Source organism: Trachurus japonicus, chromosome 17 (assembly GCF_045865225.1).
Source record: "Trachurus japonicus isolate A0001 chromosome 17, Traja_1.0".
NCBI lineage: Eukaryota > Metazoa > Chordata > Actinopteri > Carangiformes > Carangidae > Trachurus > Trachurus japonicus.
This window is the reverse complement of record NC_140923.1, coordinates 1,210,814-1,228,697: the sequence shown is the minus strand read 5'-3', so window position 1 is coordinate 1,228,697 and position 17,884 is coordinate 1,210,814. Positions and strand designations below refer to the sequence as shown.

The 17,884-nt window shown below is 42.5% G+C and overlaps 2 long non-coding RNA genes across 2 annotated transcripts; both read left to right on the top strand.

The window, feature by feature from the left end:
• Nucleotides 1-1,253: 1,253 nt before the first annotated feature.
• LOC146969675 (uncharacterized) lies at nucleotides 1,254-3,156 on the top strand. The gene is made up of 3 exons (XR_015037992.1): nucleotides 1,254-1,451; nucleotides 2,641-2,695; nucleotides 3,101-3,156. It is a non-coding gene; the product is annotated as an uncharacterized LOC146969675 (long non-coding RNA).
• A 5,544-nt stretch (nucleotides 3,157-8,700) lies between these two features.
• LOC146969674 (uncharacterized) lies at nucleotides 8,701-10,892 on the top strand. Its single transcript, XR_015038079.1, has 4 exons — nucleotides 8,701-8,761; nucleotides 9,643-9,845; nucleotides 10,291-10,549; nucleotides 10,700-10,892. It is a non-coding gene; the product is annotated as an uncharacterized LOC146969674 (long non-coding RNA).
• The last annotated feature ends 6,992 nt before the right edge of the window (nucleotides 10,893-17,884 follow it).

The following is a 17,884-nucleotide window of genomic DNA, read 5'->3' as shown; positions in this document are numbered from 1 at the left end:
GCTAGTGGGAGCGCCGATCAGCATTAGCCGAGCCATTGTTTCGGTCTAGATTAAAGAAGATAAAGCCAGTTAATTCATTGGTCATTCTATTATAGCCTACAACGAGACATATTTGTGTGTTTTATCCTCAGCTTTGATAAGGTTAGAACTTATATCTGACTGAAAAGGAACGGTTAAAAATGGTGATTTGATGTTAAATAGGATCTTATAGACCGAATCGCCTTGTTGTTTACATTCTACTTCCTGGTAGAAAACCAGCTGTAATGTGAATGAGATCAATAGTAACGAACGAGAGTTTAGCTATATATCATATTTTTCACGCCCTATCACCGTTTAGACAAATCTGAAATGATTGAAGAAACATGTTTGTGTTGCTATGTGTTGTATTTATTCAGTTTGGGGGAATCACAGTGTCTAGAAAGCATCAGTGGCTGCAGCTGACAGGGACAGCTAACGGTAGCTAAGCTAACGGCGGTAGCTAAGCTAACGGTAGCTAAGCTAACAGCGGTAGCTAAGCTAACGGTAGCTAAACTAACGGCGGTAGCTAAGCTAACAGCAGGACGTCAGCTGTTAAAACCCTCCCGTTGTGGGACACGACATGAAACTACACCAGTTAGCTCAGTCATGTTGGAACTCAGATATCCCCTGGAGAAAATATTTTTTCATGGAGCGTTTATTGAGTCACTGAGTTATTAAAGTTAAACAGGTAGCTAACCGTTAGCCTCTACCTGGTCTTTTTACTAAACTTAACCAACTCTTTTCTTCATGGCCTAAACCCAACCAATGGTGGGAACATAGGGCTGAGGGAACATAGGGCCTAATTTTCAGTGACAACAAAAGTTAGAAATGAGGGAACATAGGGCTGAGGGAACATAGGGCTGTGGGAACATAGGCATGACCCCCCATGACTAACTTAATTACAAAAATGTGCACATGTAAATAGTAATGTTTGTCCAATCATTGGTTTTATAAACTTTACAAACATCAGATTAGTCTAAACGGTGATATAGTAACATGAAAAAGTAGATAAATATAGCGAAACTCTCGTCCGTCACTATTGTTCTCATGCTGGTTTTCTACCAGGAAGTAGTTGTAAACAACAAGGCGATTCGTCCTATATACAGCGCTCTATCAGAGGTTGCCCTGCAAACACGTCCAGTTGGGGCCCACGTGGGCCTCCCCACACAGCAGGAGACTCCGACGCGGATCCGCATTCAAGTCACCAAACCCGCGTGACTGTCACACTCGTTTGGCCGCCGCCTAGAGGATCAGCCCCGCCTCCAGGCAGAGCCGTTATTCTACCGTCAAACAGCGGATCCCGAACGGACCCGTGTCGGACGTGTGGACACGGACGCGCCTTTACTGTAACGGTCGAACACAGTAGTCCACACCGAGCCGAGACTAGAGGAGTCATCTTTCTTTGCTGGGACACGGTTGTGCTGAAGCCTCTAGTAAGTTTATTGATTTATTGATGTATTGCGACATTCACAGTAAACATTGGCCTTTGTGTTTTTAATCGTCATGTATATTAATGCTTGTAATGACGTTGTTTGATATTAGCACTGTTAGAACTTTTGTAGTTTTGTGCAACAGGCTAGGTTAGCTTCTAGTTGAGATGTGATGATGCACGTCTGTAGCTATTTTGTTTTAAAATGGGATAGCAATTTCGGGAGAATATGTTGTGGTTGTGTGACTAAAAAAACACACATTGTTATTTGGTAACGTTATGGTTATCTGTTTTAATGTATCGCAGCTGTTATGCTGTGTAACGTTAGCCTATGCTAGCGGTAACTTATGTAACTTAGCTGCTATTTCTCCGACCTCGACCTCCCATTTCCTCGATTTAAGTAGGCTATGCCCGGTGTTCCGACTCCCAGTAATTACGAGTCGCCCTCTTCATACACATTACGGTGTTTTTTTTTTTTTTAATAATTATTTTCTTTTCTTTAAAACTAACTAGCCGCTCGGCTTTTATTTAAAAAATAAAAAACACCGTAATGTTTATGAAGAGGGCAACCAACTCCAACGTTACGGAGTTTAGAATGACTTTTTTAAGCCTCTCTTTGCTCCTCATGTCGTAATTCTCCGTGACTTTTCGCTAGCCGAGCGGCTAACGGCGCTGTTGTACATATCAGCACGGGTGTGATTCGGTCGTAGGCACGAGGCCGCACACCCGTGCTGATATACAGTACAGCAGCACTCCCTCTGCCTTTATTCATCCCACGACGGGGAAATTCACAAGTTACAGCAGCAGTACAAACACACTCACACATGCCATGCACACTGGCAATATTAATGTTTAAGATTGTCAGTGCTTTATGATGATATGCTGAGAAACAAGATTGTAAATCAAGCAGGAAAGACCAATAATTTGTGTTTAATGAATCAAATATAATCAGATATTGTTTTGGTCATAAATAGGCTATGTTTAATTCGCTGGGGAGGAGGGGCGGGCACACAGCTTTTCTTTTCTTTTTTTTAACTTTTTTTTTTAAATAATGAGGGCTGTCATTTTTGCTAAGCTTAAGTCAACTAAAGTTAGCTATTTTGTGTCTTCTATGTCCTGCCTTGAGTTTATGTTGTCTACACACCCACATACTTGACTTTTTTTCAACATTTTTTCTATTTTTTACTGTGTAGATAATCCTCCAGCTAGGCCAATATTTGACATGTCTCTGGGTGCTGCTGTGTAGTGGTGAGTATTAGCCTACTATTCAATTGCTTTTGTTGGTTTTCGGGATGCACATTTTGAATTTTTTTTCTGACTGATGATAACCAACGCTTGTTAACCGATATGATTACAATGCTCTCGGGGGCGATCACTTTTTCTCTTTTGCGCAGCTCTGTTGTAACAGGTGATGCAGATCGATGTCCCTGTAGGCTACATTTGTTGTCTGACCTTCTTTTATGATATTATTCCTTTTTTAATATTGTAAGTAAAGATAATTACTGCAAGTCCAATTGCCTTTAAGATTCTAATGTTCATTTTTTTTGTTGAAACTATTTTGGAGAGATATGTCTAATAATCAGTCTTCATTACAACACAAAATAATATGGCACCACAAACTAAACCAATTTCCATTTGTCTTTCTTTCTCTAGTGAATGTGGCAGTGTAAAGGGTGTTCAGTTGCTGTGCAATATTTGACATGTCTCAGGGTGCTGTGTCAAAGGCTCTGCAGTAGTGGTGAGTATTACTAAATCATTTGTTGTTTTCTGAGTTTGTTTGTTTTCATTTATGTACATAATTTTTAAAAAATTACTCAGTAATGAAAAAGAAATAGGGGGCATCATTGCACCAATGGATGAAGTAAATACATTCTCTGGGTTGGGGGTGTAACAACTGATTGTCTTCAAGACAAAAATGCCTTTTACCAGGACAAATGAGAATTTTCACAGACATGAACTCAAACAACACAACTTGTGCCTCTGCTTTTCTGCCGTAGGATGACGACGTGGATCTGGGAAGAGAATGCGTCCTAAAGACCCTCTGCGTTTACCTGAATGAGGACCCGGAGAATCTATTGAGAGTATGTGGTAAGTAGCTATTACTTAGGTTTAGTATGTTGAGATGTTATCTTTCGTATTTTATATAAACTTTAAAACATCTACTCATTGTAATTACTTTACAGTCAGCTAAGTTGTAGGATAATATGGTAGTGCTCTTAATATCAAAGTGTGTGTTTATTTTTCATTAAAGGGATAGTTCGGGTCTTTCGATATCTATCTATACCCTTGTTTTAGCACAGAGCTAAAGGGAGAGCTTTATGAACCTGATGTGATGCTGAACCTCATCAGATGGAGTTCCATAGACTGTAGGAAAGAGGTTAGAGCAGAGAAGAGTGATCGTTGCAGCGCAGTCCATGGTGGAAGATCAGACCAACAAATATACAGACAGACAGCGTGCATCACCTCCAAGGATGGTGCTGCTGGAAAAAAAAAAAGAACAGCACTCCTCTGCAGCCAGCTGACGTGTAGCTCACCTGCAGCTGTCAGAGGATCCTCGCTCTTTCTTTAGCCTGGCGTTTGGATGCACTTTGTTCAACATGTGAAGATCTAACCACCATCTGACCACCGGTCAGCTGAGCCAGCTAACAGAGTGGACGTGGCTGGTGTGTAGGCTCGCTATTTTATAACGGCAAGAAAAAATAATCGTCCTGATAGTGTGTACATTTGTCGGGCTGATCTTCCATCACGGACTGCGCTGCATTACTGATCATCACCCGGTCACCCTGTCTGTCACAGCTGCAGCTGTGGTCTAACTTCAGCTTGTTGCTTCCCTGTCCCTCCTCTCTGTGTCTGCCCGTTCTAACTCCATCTGACGAGGTTCAGCATCACATCAGGTTCATAAAGGTCTCCCCTTGGCTCTGTGCTAAAACAAGGGATGGCTTCATCACTTGTGTCATAATCAGATATGTTTATGTGAACTATCCGAGCAATAAACTCCATGAAACAGCTGGTGGAAATGCGCACAGCCGTCTACAGGCGGCAGCGCGCAGTGATACTGCACTGAAAATAGCAGCAAGCGATTGTGAGGTCAGACTTTTTTGTGGACAACGGTTTTGTGATGCAAATGTATCACTCTTTTGAACGCATATTGTTTTGAGAAGTAAAACGCTTTATTTTCGTGACCCCAGCCAACTAACCGGACTACATTCGTCAGCACCGCAAACTCTCAAAGTGTGAGAGAGAGAATTAAACATAGCCTATTTATTATCAGTTACTATGACCAAAACAATATTTGATTCGTTAAACATAAATTGGTCTTCCCTGTAGGATTTGTTTTATTTACAATCTTATTTCTCAGCATATAGGCCTTTTAAACCGAACGTGTCGGCGCCGACACGTTTGCGCATGCGCGCTTTACATTACCGTAAATACGCGACCCTTTGTTCGATCTGAAAAAATAAAATGGCGACTGAGAGCTGAGAAGTTGCGCTTTACAGCCAACATGTCGCCATTACGGTAATCACATCCCCGCTGCTGTAGGAAGCCCGCGCCTCCGCCCCTTTGTCTCCCTCCCCGCACACACACACAGACACGGCGGAGCGAGTCGGCGGAAGTGAGGTAGCGGCAGTGACAGGAGCAGAGCGGCGAAACACAAACAAAAACATGGATAGAAGACGATCATCTCGAGTAATTACCACCCCACTGAGGTTTAGAGACGGGTTGGAGAGCAACGGAGCAGCTGATGGAGCGATTTCTGGCGAAGAAAGGTAATGTCAGACCGTTTGAATTTCCGTGTTGAATTTCTAGATGAGAGAGCTTCATTCATCCAGAGAAAAGTTCACTAGCATTTAGTTTTTACTTTGTCCCGTTATCATATGTGTAAATCAACTAGTAAGTCGGTAGTCAGTAAGACTGTACAGTGTATGTGTATTTTTACGTTATTTGTAAATGTGGGCATGACGAAGTATTGCTAGGTGACTTTTTTTTTAGCATAGTGTAGGCTAGCAAGTCCTGATTTGTGTGTGTGCCTGTGTCTGTCTGTCCCTCTCTCTCTGTGTGTGTGTGTGTGTGTGTGTCTCACTCTCTGTTTGTTTGTTTGTTTGTTTGTTTGTTTGTTTGTTTGTGTCTCTCTGCATCTGTATCTATGTGTCTGTCTGTCTCTCTGCATCTGTATCTATGTGTCTGTCTGTGTCTCTCTCTGTGTGTGTGTGTGTCTCTCTCTCTGTTTGTGTCTCTCTGTATCTGTATCTATGTGTCTGTCTGTCTGTCTCTCTCTATGTGTGTGTGTCTCTCTCTCTCTGTTTGTGTATCTATGTGTCTGTCTGTCTGTCTCTATGTGTGTGTGTGTCTGTCTCTGTGTGTTTATTTACACATGTACCATGCCTAATTTGTACTATGTAGTGAGTGTGATAGCTGAATATTTTTCTCTACTACTTTCAGTTTGTCTTGTGATGAGGAGCAGCCATCAAATGAAAGACCTGGGAGAGGAAGAGGAAGAGGAAGAGAGAGAGAGAAAGTGAGAGAGAGCCTGCAATGTGGGCCTGTGTCTGCAGCCAGACAGAAACTGTCACTGGCAGTTTCACCAAAAGTGAAAGCAGCAAGTGAGGAGAGAGGAGAGGGGGAAAAAACGCCTGTATATAGTTATATTATGTTTCTGTTTTTGCACATTGACAATCAAAATCTAAAAGAGAAATGTTGTAAATATGTTTTATATAGTTCTATTTTCAATTTTAATATGCAATATCTGTTCAATCTGTCCAATTACACTGTTTTTCACTGAATAAATCTGTAAAATCAAATTCCGTTTTTTGGTTTTTCTTCATTTAAAACAGCTAAAACACTTTTTTAACATCTAGTGAATGACAAATAACTGCCTAACATTGAAAGCTCCAAGTGTTTAGAAAAAATGGGCAAAAGCACTTACTTCCAGGACATTTTCAGGGCCTTTTATAGTTAAATTAGCAAAAGAAGGTCCAGACGGCCATTTGAGGCTTAGGTGTTATCATGACAACATAAAGCACTGACGAATAAGCCTAAACATTGATACAGGACTCTGTAACACAACTCATCACACATTCATGCTCTCCCTGTGTGATCATCTGGGAAGCAGACAGTCTGAGGTTGAAGTTTAGGTGACACTGTGACAGGTCTCTGTACGTCTTGACCACATGTCAGCTGTTCAGCTGTAGTAGAGGAGAACTCAGCTGTTTTCAGCTCCGCCGCACGTAGCGTTTTTTTTAGGAGCTCCGGTATATTGCGGCTTTATGCGGGAGGACACGCGATAAACTACAGCTGATCCAATGTATTTATCTGAGCTTGGTCACCGTGAGAGGCGCTTTGAGCCGCGTTCATATTAAGTTACACCTGACGCAGGACAGGGCATTTTGACAGGTCTGCGCTCACATCAGCTGTGTTTCAGGAGTTTGACCTCCTTCCATCTGGACGCCGTTTTAGGATGCCCAAGACCAGAACGCGGCGTGCCAGGGTCTCCTTTATCCCTGCTGCTATAGACAGGCTTAATCTCTTGGGCTAGGCTTGGTTATTCTCTCAGGCCTCTGCACTTAAATGCACTTGGGTATTAAGTGTTGTTTATCTTATTTTATTTTTATTTTTATTTCCAATTCTTGCAGCACTATGCACTTTAATGCACTGTGTAGACTTTTGCATTCTCACTTGCGCAGAGCATTATGTATTATGTATGCTATTATTATTATTATTATTATCAACAGTAATTTATTATTAGTAGTATGTTTCTATTACTCGTACTGTTTTTTAATGCATGTTGATGTCTTGGATGCTGTCTTTTTTGTCTTGTGTCTGTAATGCTTGCTGCAAATCCAATTTCCCTCGGGACATGAATAAAACTGAACTGAACTGAACTTTATTTACCCTCACCCTGTCACATAAGCGATCAGCTGTTTTTTTTTTTTTTTTAACGTTTGATGTCTTCTTTTCTTTTTGCTCGAAATTAAACATGGTATGACCTTGACTCCCTATATATCTGTCTGTTTGATTACAGGTGCTGTAAGAAAAAATACAGTGACAGGTCAGCCACAGATGACGAGGTGACCAAACACGCCATCCACCTTGCGGCAGATTGTGCAGCGAGGAGACGTGTCCCGCCTCCATCCACGCGAGAACCCCAGTAGCATGTACTTTAAAAGAATAAACAATATTTGTATTGAACTTCTTGTCGTTCACCAGTTATTCATTTTCTGATATTTTAGCTTCACATTTCATTGAAGTTGTAGCCTCATTTTGTACAGTAAATTGATGTCTTGACTTGAACCTTTTCTGTATATTGACAATAGTGTTGGGTTAAAAATGCAAGGCAATGCAGATTTAAGCTTGGTGTAGAAGTCTAGGCTAGGCATAGTTATAGTTTTAGTTTAAGCTATTTTATGGAGATTTTGAAAATGATGAACGGGTCCAAAACGGACCCGGGCCAGAGGTTTTTTTTGCGTCCGTTGCGGATCCGCGGCGGATTTGCGGGTCCCGAACGGACCCGGGCCAGAGGTAATTTATAAGTCCGTTGCGGGTCCCAAACGGATCCGGGCCAGAGGGTTATTATGAGTCCGTTGCGGATCCGCGGCGGATTTGCGGGCCCCGAACGGACCCGCCGCGGAGGTATGATTTAAATCGCGGATGCGGACCGGATGCAGCGCGGATCCAGGACGGGTCCGCGATCCGCCTTCGTAGCGGATCCGTCACGGAGTGCAAGTGGACTCCGATACGGGTCCGTTTCGCGGGTCCGTTCCGGAAGCCGCGCTGCAGGCGGACTCCTTTTGCTATGTGGGTCACTTGGGCAAGTTGGGCTTTAGCTGGGCATGGGCTCAGAGTGGGCTTTGTTGTTGGGACCCACATGGGCAACCCATATGGGCAGTAGATGGGCTAAACTAATCATGGGTAATAAGTGGGCTCCAGCTGGGCATCATTTCAAAATTCAAATATTTAAACAACAGCCACTGGGCAATAGGTCTACTTTTTATATGAATTTTAATATTGAGCAATTAAGATGGCTATGCCATAGCAATTGAATAGTGGTCTTAACCACTATGAATTACAACTTTCAACAACTCTCCCAGAAAAATGCTCAATATTAAAACCCTAAAGCAGAGCAGATCCGCGATTTTTAAAAAAAAAATTCAAACGCGCCCACGATTTGAAATTTAACCGTCCGCATGACGTCACAGCAGCGAGCAGAGCAAGCGGCAGTTAAAAAAAAAAAAAAAAAGCAAGCAGCAGTTGGACATCGGGAGGACAGCAAGCAGCAGGTGTGGATCAGTGGCTCATGAGGAGTGAGAAACATTCAAAGTAAGTCCTTTTATTTAAAAAAAAAATACTTGAAAGTTTTGGTATGTTTTTCTCTTTCATTCTTGGGCTCTCATTAAAGTTATCTTTTGAATGAGAGACAATTTAGCATTGCTAGCGTTAGCGTGTTAGCGTTAGCATAACGTGCTACAGTTTCTTACTGAAAATGTTACAACAAACTATACACACATCATAAATCCAGTTCAAGTGGCATAATGGCTCTGTTTCTGTTCGGACTGCATGACTGTGAAAGTGTTAGCAGTGCAAACATTTTCAAGCACCAACTAGCATAACTTACAAACTGTTATCATTAATGTAGCCTGTACACATTAGCTTTACCATGAATCAAACTGTGTGTCTGCCCTCATCGGGAAGTGTCAAAGTTAATTTTAGCACAGCTCAGAAGCCAAAGGCTGCTTAACCTTACTGAATTTTAATTATAATGTCGGTAACATGAGCTTTAATGCTACGAAAAGTGAGTTATGCTTGGTTCAGAACATGCATTCATTTTAAAGTTTTTGTGCACATCCGCCTGCACAACTGCTTCTCCCGCATGTGTTGTGTCAGCTGTGCTGTAAAGGGTATGTTAAATATAGGATTTATCACAGGATGTCTGTCTGATCATTCAAGTCAGCAGTATAAAGTAGATATTTTGTGGTCATGCCTTTACTGCAAAGATTGAAACAGTAGGTAACATTGTTCAACGTGATATATTTGATGGGATGTGAGCAGTCTGTGGTTTATGATTTGGAAGAACATTGCCATTGGAAAAGGCAGAGCAATTGCACATTTGCATTGAAATTATTAATGCCAACTGGCATTCAATAGCAGTCATATTTATTGTTGATATTTTCTTTGGTATTAATTTTCTTTTGTGTTAATAGCCACTGCTCAGGTGATACAGATTAAAGGAAGAGGTTCCTCAAAACAACCTGGCCCGATCACCACAGCCTTCAAAATCTAATTCTCTGCAGTCCTCGTCGTGCCCTGCACCACCAGCACCATCCCCTTACCAGTCATCACTTCCTGAGAGGCCACGGTCACTTCCACGACCACCAGTGTCTTCTCCCCGGGAATCTTCTCCAAGGTAAATCAAAGATGACTGGATTGTTTTGAGTTATTGTTATAAAATAAGTGAATAGGCTTTATGCACAGCTCCACTATTTACTGAACTTATGGAAAAGCACGGGTTACAGGTTGCCTAGAATGCTACAAAGTCGTTAGTCGTGATTTACGGGTTCAAAAGCCTGCCTGGAACGCGGCATTAAACCGGCTCCTTTATTTCCTGTCTTACATTATAGGACAATCTGATTAATCCAGGTGTGTCTGACCACTGTTGTGACTACTGAGGTCAGAGTCAGACACACCTGGATTAATCAGTTTGTCCTATAATGTAAGACAGGAAATAAAGGAGCCGGTTTAAGTTCTGGAAGTAGTGGAGCTGTGCATGAAGCCTATTATATGTTTCTGTTGATTATGCCTTCACTCCACCAGTTCTTCATGTCTCTCCTTTCTTTACACCCCATATTTAGACACCAAATTCCATCTTCAAATTGGTCATCTCTGAGCCCCATTCAGTCTCCTCATCGTTCATCACACTTGGTGACATCTCCATCATCTCCATATTGGTCATCACCACGCCCAGTCTCATCTCCTCATCATCGGTCATCGCCATCATTGCAGCCCTCCTCATCCTCGGCACACCACTCAGTCGGTCTCAAGACACTCCTGAACTCTTCAGGCCATCTTTGAGAGTGGGGCGATCAGAAGTAGAGCAGATACCTTGCTCTGGTAAGTTTCCACAATTGTTTTTCCTAAGTCCACATCAGCTTAGTGATCATTACTTCATCAATCTGCAGATCTATCATTCCTCTTAATATAATGTTGTGTTTATGCTGGGCAATAAACAAGTAACCAACTTCCACTCTCACTCTCCCTCAGCTGCTGAATTCCACATCCTGGAACTACTTCAACACATGAAGCACCAGCTAACACAACTGACTGCAATGGTCAGCTTGATCCCTGGGAGGATGGCTGATGAACTGCTCCAACTGAAGAACCTGACGGCATTCAGTTTCCCTTTGGCTAACTGGAGGAGGTGGAACACTTTGAGGAGTAGCTGAAAGAACCACGCAATTCCTCACAGAAAAAGAACTTGGTATGAATTAGTTGTCGTAACATTTTAACTATTAGATCCACCAGATGTTTAACACTATGACTATCCTTAATTTCTCTCTCGGTGTGAATGCTGACGACCATCTTCTTCAGAATCTGCACTTTGAACCCTTTCATTTCACATACTTTGAACTAGATAAACCTCCAAACCATTTACATCTGCAGAAAACCGGTGTATATACTTTTAATAATGTTATTGAATGATCATGATCCAAATCTAGATAGTTCAGTGCAAAGTATAAAATCTGCACTTTATTCTAAAAATGTCCCTTTACCGGTTGGCAGCCTCTCTAAGTCATAGTGAAATACAGTGGTTTCCAATGGGAATATAGACATGGGTCTGAAATAGGTAGTGCATCCCAAAATGTTCAGTGTTAACATTAATTTATTTTCAGTTTTTCTGTCTGTGACATTGCTGGAACACTGATTCATCCATCAAAAGCATGTTTACTTAATTTTACTTTAATAAAAAGATAATTAATTGTACTGCTTGTCTCTTCATTATTGCAGCTTGATTTAAGAACTGTAAAATAATGGTTATTACCCTTATGGGTACAGTGTAAGACCTAGCTGGGACCCATAATCAGCCCACATGGGGCCCACCTAGTGCCCACCTAGTGTGGGCCCCATGTGGGAGAAACCTGGGTTGCCCATGTGGGTTTTAGATAGGGCCCATCTGAAACCCACCTTCAGCCCATCTGGGCTTGCCCACATGGGGCCACCATGGAGCCCCCGGACAAAACTGACTGGGACCCACCTGGGCAGCCCAGATGGGGCCCACTCACTGGCCCACATCCAACCCACATGGGCCCCACATGGGTGTGTTGACAGGGTGTTGTCTTTAGGTTAAAATGGGTTAAAGGTGTTCAGAAATGGCTGTTTGTCCTGTTTGTCGCGCCTCCCTCCATGAGTTTCCACCAGAGCGATTGATGTAGCCTAATAGTATGTTATATCAATCACTCTGGTTTCCACATTTGCTGCAGTTTACCCGAGCAAGGAAAACCAATTTGGTCGTGCAGCTCTAACATGGAGAGGTATGCTGTTCAACAGCTTAGGGGCCGCTACTAAGAAGGCTCTGTCTCTATTTGGTACTGCCAGCCAACTGCCAGTCAAACCCAAATTCACTAGGGCGTGCGGCTGTACAAGCTCTGATAACTAAGGTGGTAGGCCTACCAAGTGGAGCAGTTGCACACTGAGAGCAGAGGGAAGAGGTGGAGAGGACTGCAGGCATCCCAACACAGAGCGTTACGAACCACAGAGAGCAAGGTAAGTTTCCTCCTAAAGTTTGCTCTACAACATCACATTAATCACGTCCAGGCGGTGGTAATGTGAAGCAAGGACAAGGCAGTGGAAAAAAAAGCAGATATCTTTCATATATTAGAAAAAAAAATATTTTAACAAAACGTGAACGGAACAGATGTAACAAAACGACACAATGTGAATAGATTTTTGTGCTTTTGTGCTCCCGTCTTCACTGAATATCTTTGTACATCTGAGGATATCACAGTTTGTTGAAATGTAAAAAATGTCACTGTTACATTTTTGCTATTTCTAGCCTTTTATAGTCAAATCTACAGTGGTCCTGACGGATGCATGGCTGAGATAAGAAAAATAGCCTTGACATTCTGTATACATATATTTTGGGTGTAAAAACTATAAAGGGGTTAACAATTTGTGTTACAGTTTTTTCAATTTTGTTAAGAATACATTGCTGTTTTTTTCCCCTACTTTAACACCCTGCAAGTACATCAGCACAAGGTAAATGATGATAATGTTATCCTATATATTTTTACATTTCATTTAAAGTTAAGCTGGTAATGCTTCTCTGTAATATGAAGTGACCTTTGTTATTCTGTGATCAGTCGTCGAGGTGGAACATGACCTTCTCCATGCTGATGGCTCTGCTGGTTCAACAGGTTTACACACCCAGACATCTACAGTGTGTGCAGGGACGTGCACATGACTATAGAGGGGCAGGGCCTCAACATTAGAAAAGATCAGTATGTACAATTTTTTCAGGCCTTAATATCAAAATAAATAAATAAAAATAAATTACAGTTACTATTTAGTCGGTAGAGAAAGCCTGCACACCTTCAGGACTGCAGTCAACACGCTGGACCAATTTCCCGAAACAGAGTCATGACTTCTGAACTAGTAGGCTAAGGCTAATATGGTATTGGGTGCACATTAACGTTGCAGAAAAAAAAATCATGTGAGTGCAAGTGCAAAATAGAAGTAGGCTACACACACACACAACCAAGGAATGACTACTGTGACTGCTACTGTGCATGTTTCAGAACAGCAGCAATATTTACAACAGCAAAGTCACAATTACCAGTAACTCAACATCTGGAAACAAATTCAAATAGTCAGTGAAATCAAGCTGAGTGAGTGATTCCTCCTGTTGCTGTTGTTCACTACATTCAGGTGATGTTAGACAGAGGAGGGGGCGGGGCTTAACTCTTAACAAGCAGTTAGCTAAACAAACACAAATGGGCGCTTTTCTGAAATATGACTCATTAAGCTCATTGAATAATAACAGCGCGGTTGTTTACATCCTCATGCACAACAGGAATGCATTTATTGAGAAAAAAAAGGGCACTTTTTAATACGGGGCAAAAAGGGCAGGGGTTCAAGCACCCTTTGGGCCCTATGTGTGCACGTGCCTGAGTATAGGCATCTATAGGGGTCACCTGGGGCAGAAAATGTAAATGCCTTTTTCCCCCAACTCAGTCCTGACTATTGGGACCTGCATCTGTATGATGTTCTGGGATTGTAGACTGTAATGGCTGCAGGTTTTACGCATGTGTAGGCACAAATATGGGGGGAATTTTTTGTCACGCCCAAAAACCACAAAAACTTGACACTGACAGCTGCCAGAGGTGTCTACTGGCTCCACCTCTGATCGGTATTTAATTAAAGCTGATCGGTATTTAATTAATTAAAGGAACTTTCAGTTTGTGTTGATTTTGGCAGTCCCTGTGGCCAAAAGCGATAGCATTTTGCCAGAATGAAGACTGCATTTCCCATGAGCTAGTACGTATTGTCATGAAGACACTTATCTGGCTCGCACGTCAAGGCTCCAGACTAACTTTTTTGTGAGCAGTTTTAGGCAAATCACTTTGGAAATGTATTTTAAACACTTAAAAACCTTTTACCAGGACCGCTGAGGTTAGTGAGACCGAGCCTCCCGTGTGGAGGACCTTCTCACTCCGTGGCTGCAGCTGTGGCAGACAGGTAGTCTGCAGGAGGCTCTTGCTGCAAGAATTTGTGCACCGTTTGTGTAGTGACAGTGTTATGTGCATTTTCAGTTAAAAGAAAAAAAAAACATTGTCCCAACTGTGCCCTGGGGGTTAATTATCATCGTAAATACATATTTTACGTCCCCGGGAGGACTTAAGGTCTTGAGCCCTGCAGCGGTTACATGCCGCTATTCCGACATTGACTTCTAATTGTCGGAATAGCGGCATTAACATTATTTTTCAAGCGTCCCACTATTCCGACATTTTTTTTTTCATTGTCGGAGTAGCGGCACTTTACTATTTTTCAAACATTCCGCTTTTCCGACATTGATTGATTACGTTATAGTCAGAGTGTCCTTCTGATTTTTCATCTGAGACACTGTTTCTCATACACAAATACATAGGCCTATTAGAGAAGAAAAAACAAACCCTCCAAGTTTAAAAACACACTGGCAGCAGCGCACACTGATCTGCAGCTACTGAGACTGTTATTATTCTGTCAGTTAACGAGGTGCACGTGAGTTTGGAGCTGACGAGAGAATAAAGAGTGAGACAACGCGGCCCTGAGGAGGAACTGTGAAGGACTCAGCTGTAATGGAAAATGACCTAAACTGAGTCCAGTAGAGCTGTAACTGTGTTGTGAAAAGGCGTTCAAAGTCATCCTGGAAATCCTGCTTTACATTGTTTTAACATAGGTAAAAGGAAAAAAAAAGATTTTCTGGGATAAAGGGGCAGATTACATAAGATTATTCTTCTTTCTGCTTCCTTTTGTTGAGATTTGGGAGGTTTTTGTTTTTATTGTAGCTTATTAAAATGCAAGATGATTTTTCTGACTGATTTATTGCCCGATGCCATGTATCCATGTAAATATTTTGGGTGTCTTTTCGCCGTAGGCCTAAGCAAAACATTTTATAGCAGCAGTTTTACACTGCTTACTTACAGTTTTGATAAATGAGGCCCCAGGCCCTAAGCCCAGAGCCCAGACGCTCACAGCTGCAGCTTCTCGCTGTCCGTGGTGCTGAAGGTCACAGGTTAACCTGACAAACAAACTGCAGCATAGTTCTGTTTGTTTATCATGTGTCAGTTTTGTTTGTGACTTGATAGTTGTTGAGATTAAGAACATCACTCCCTCATCAAACCGGTGATAGGCATGCTGAAAAGAAAAAAAAGAGAGAGACGCGCCTGGGTATCGCAGCTGTAAAAAAAAAAAAAAGAAAAAAAAAAGATGACGTGTCGGACTAGCGATACCAAAAAGTGTCGGAATAGCGGCATGTCTAGATAGAGACATGTCGTAATAGCGGGATGTCTGAATAGCGGGCGGACCCCCCCTGCAGCGCGTGCCGTCTCTGGTCTGAGTGCCGTGTCTGGTTTTACTCTTTAGAAATAGCTTATCTTCTCACAGATGGGCTCATTTGCTGTTGCAGGTCACACAGCAGACACATTAACAGAAACGAGAGATTTTTGCATATCCAGTTAAAAATTCCTTGCAGGGGCTTTAATTCAACACTTGGGTGTTGTAACTCCCGTTTTCCCCTATTTTAACACCCTGCAAATACATCAGCATAAGGTAAATGATGATAATGTTATCCTATATATTTTTACATTTCATTTAAAGCAGAAGTAAGCGATCCGGTCGTTTTCGCTAATGCTGCGTTCCAGGCAGGCTTTTGAAACCGTAAATTACAGCTTCAAGTCAGGACTTACGACTTTGTAGCGTTTCAGGCAACACACTCGTGTTTCTCCGACCTGTTTTACCTGTGAAAGTCACTATAACGGCCACTCGTAACTTCTGACCCGTGAACTCGTACCAGTACGTCTTTTTTTACAGTCTATGTACCAGATCGAACTGGTAGGCTACGGCTTCAGAGGTCGGAAAAATACGAGTTGCCTTGAACGCACCATAAGAGTCCTCGTCCCTACGTCACCACATTCAGGCGCATCCCTTGGCTGCACACACAGAGAGGACTGCCCCTTTATGCCGTTCTCTCTCCTCATTGGATAAAGGTTGTAGGATACAAGGAAAGTTTTCTCCTGGGCTCAGAGCAGAGCAGAGTGACTGACAGACCCGTGTTTCAGACCAAACACTCTATAGAAGTGATTGCTGTCGGAAGATACAACTATTTAAGACTTAGATTAACACTAATATATCTTAGCTTACTTCTGCTTTAAGCTGGTAATGCTTCTCTGTAATATGATGAAGTGACCTTTGTTCCTCTGTGATCAGTCGTCACAGTAGAACATGACCTTCTCCATGCTGATGGCTCTGCTGGTTCAACAGGTTTACACACCCAGACATCTATAGGCATCTATAGGGGTCACCTGGGGCAGACAATGTAAATGCCCTTTTCCCCAACTCAGTCCTGACCAGTGGCGGCTGGTGACTGAAAAAATTGGGGAGGACAGAAGGAACACCAGTCCACGGCGCCACGTTATTTTATACTAGTTGACTACTTATCCCTACTTTCTTATAGGCCTATTCAATGAAAATTAAACAATGTCTTACAAGATTTCTTAAAAACAACATCATACTGTTTTCAGATTAACACAGGCCAAATGAAAACGACAGAGCATTTCAAAAAAAAAAAAAGTTAATCAGTAGCTTGCCCTAAGCTGGCGACAAACCCAGAATCCCTGCACTGTAGGCGGCGATGCTAACCGCTTCACCAAGAACCCAACAGACCCTTAGCAGGTTGGTTAGCAAGTCTTTTATGGGTGAGTGAGTTTACTGTCAGTACCACTAACCACCACACGCTGTCACTTCTCCTTACTGGTATAGTACCTCCTGAATGCTTCTCTATGATATCTCCCAACAGTTTATCCAGAAATCTGCTGATATTTCCTTTCAAATCGATGCCAATGTCGCTGAAAACTCTGTATTTCTTGTGCTGGAAGCAGCATGAGCAGCGAGGCTCGGAGTGAAAGTTTGGCGCACATAGCAACAGTAACCAAGGGGGGTTGGAGAGCTGTCATTGGACCAACCTGATATCAATCTTGTGTTCTGGTTGAACTGGTTGGTAAGGGAGGACGTTCTCCCTTAGCGCGTCATTTTATGTGTCTTAGCCAATCACAGATCAGCATGAAAAGATCCTAAATGCATTGAGAGAATGGAAGGAGATCCCGCCCCGAGGCGTCTAGAGGAGGACAGAAGCCCTCCGTCCTCCCCTAAGCCCCCACCTTCCTGCTCCCTGCTCCTCACACAGACTGCCCTGTCCCCTCCGCCTGCAGGCGGCGCTGTTGAGCTGTTTTAAGTGGATTTAGTGGATTTTCTTCCATAAAAGAGATTAAAAATATATTATAAATGATTTGGTAAAGGTTTATTTCAACCAGTTACTCTCTCTTAAAAATATGTTGAGCTTCCTCTGGCCTCTCAAAAATAGAGGAGGACCAACCTCCTCTGCCTCTATGGACCAGCCTCCACTGGTCCTGACTATTGGGACCTGCATCTGTATGATGTTCTGGATTGCAGACTATAAATGCATCCGTCGCTGGCGTTCAGCACCGGGGAGAGCTCCCCTATGCTCCACTGCCCTTTATTTCAGCACTGAGACAGCGGACAGTGGCTTGGTAATACTTCAGCACCACTAAGACAAAATATCAGCAGTTCACCGAGTCTTCACCGATAAATCCATGGCACTGTCCATATACTTATGATGCAGAAAGAGAACTTCTCCCGAAGTAGAAAAATCATTTTTTATTCAAAAGACAACGT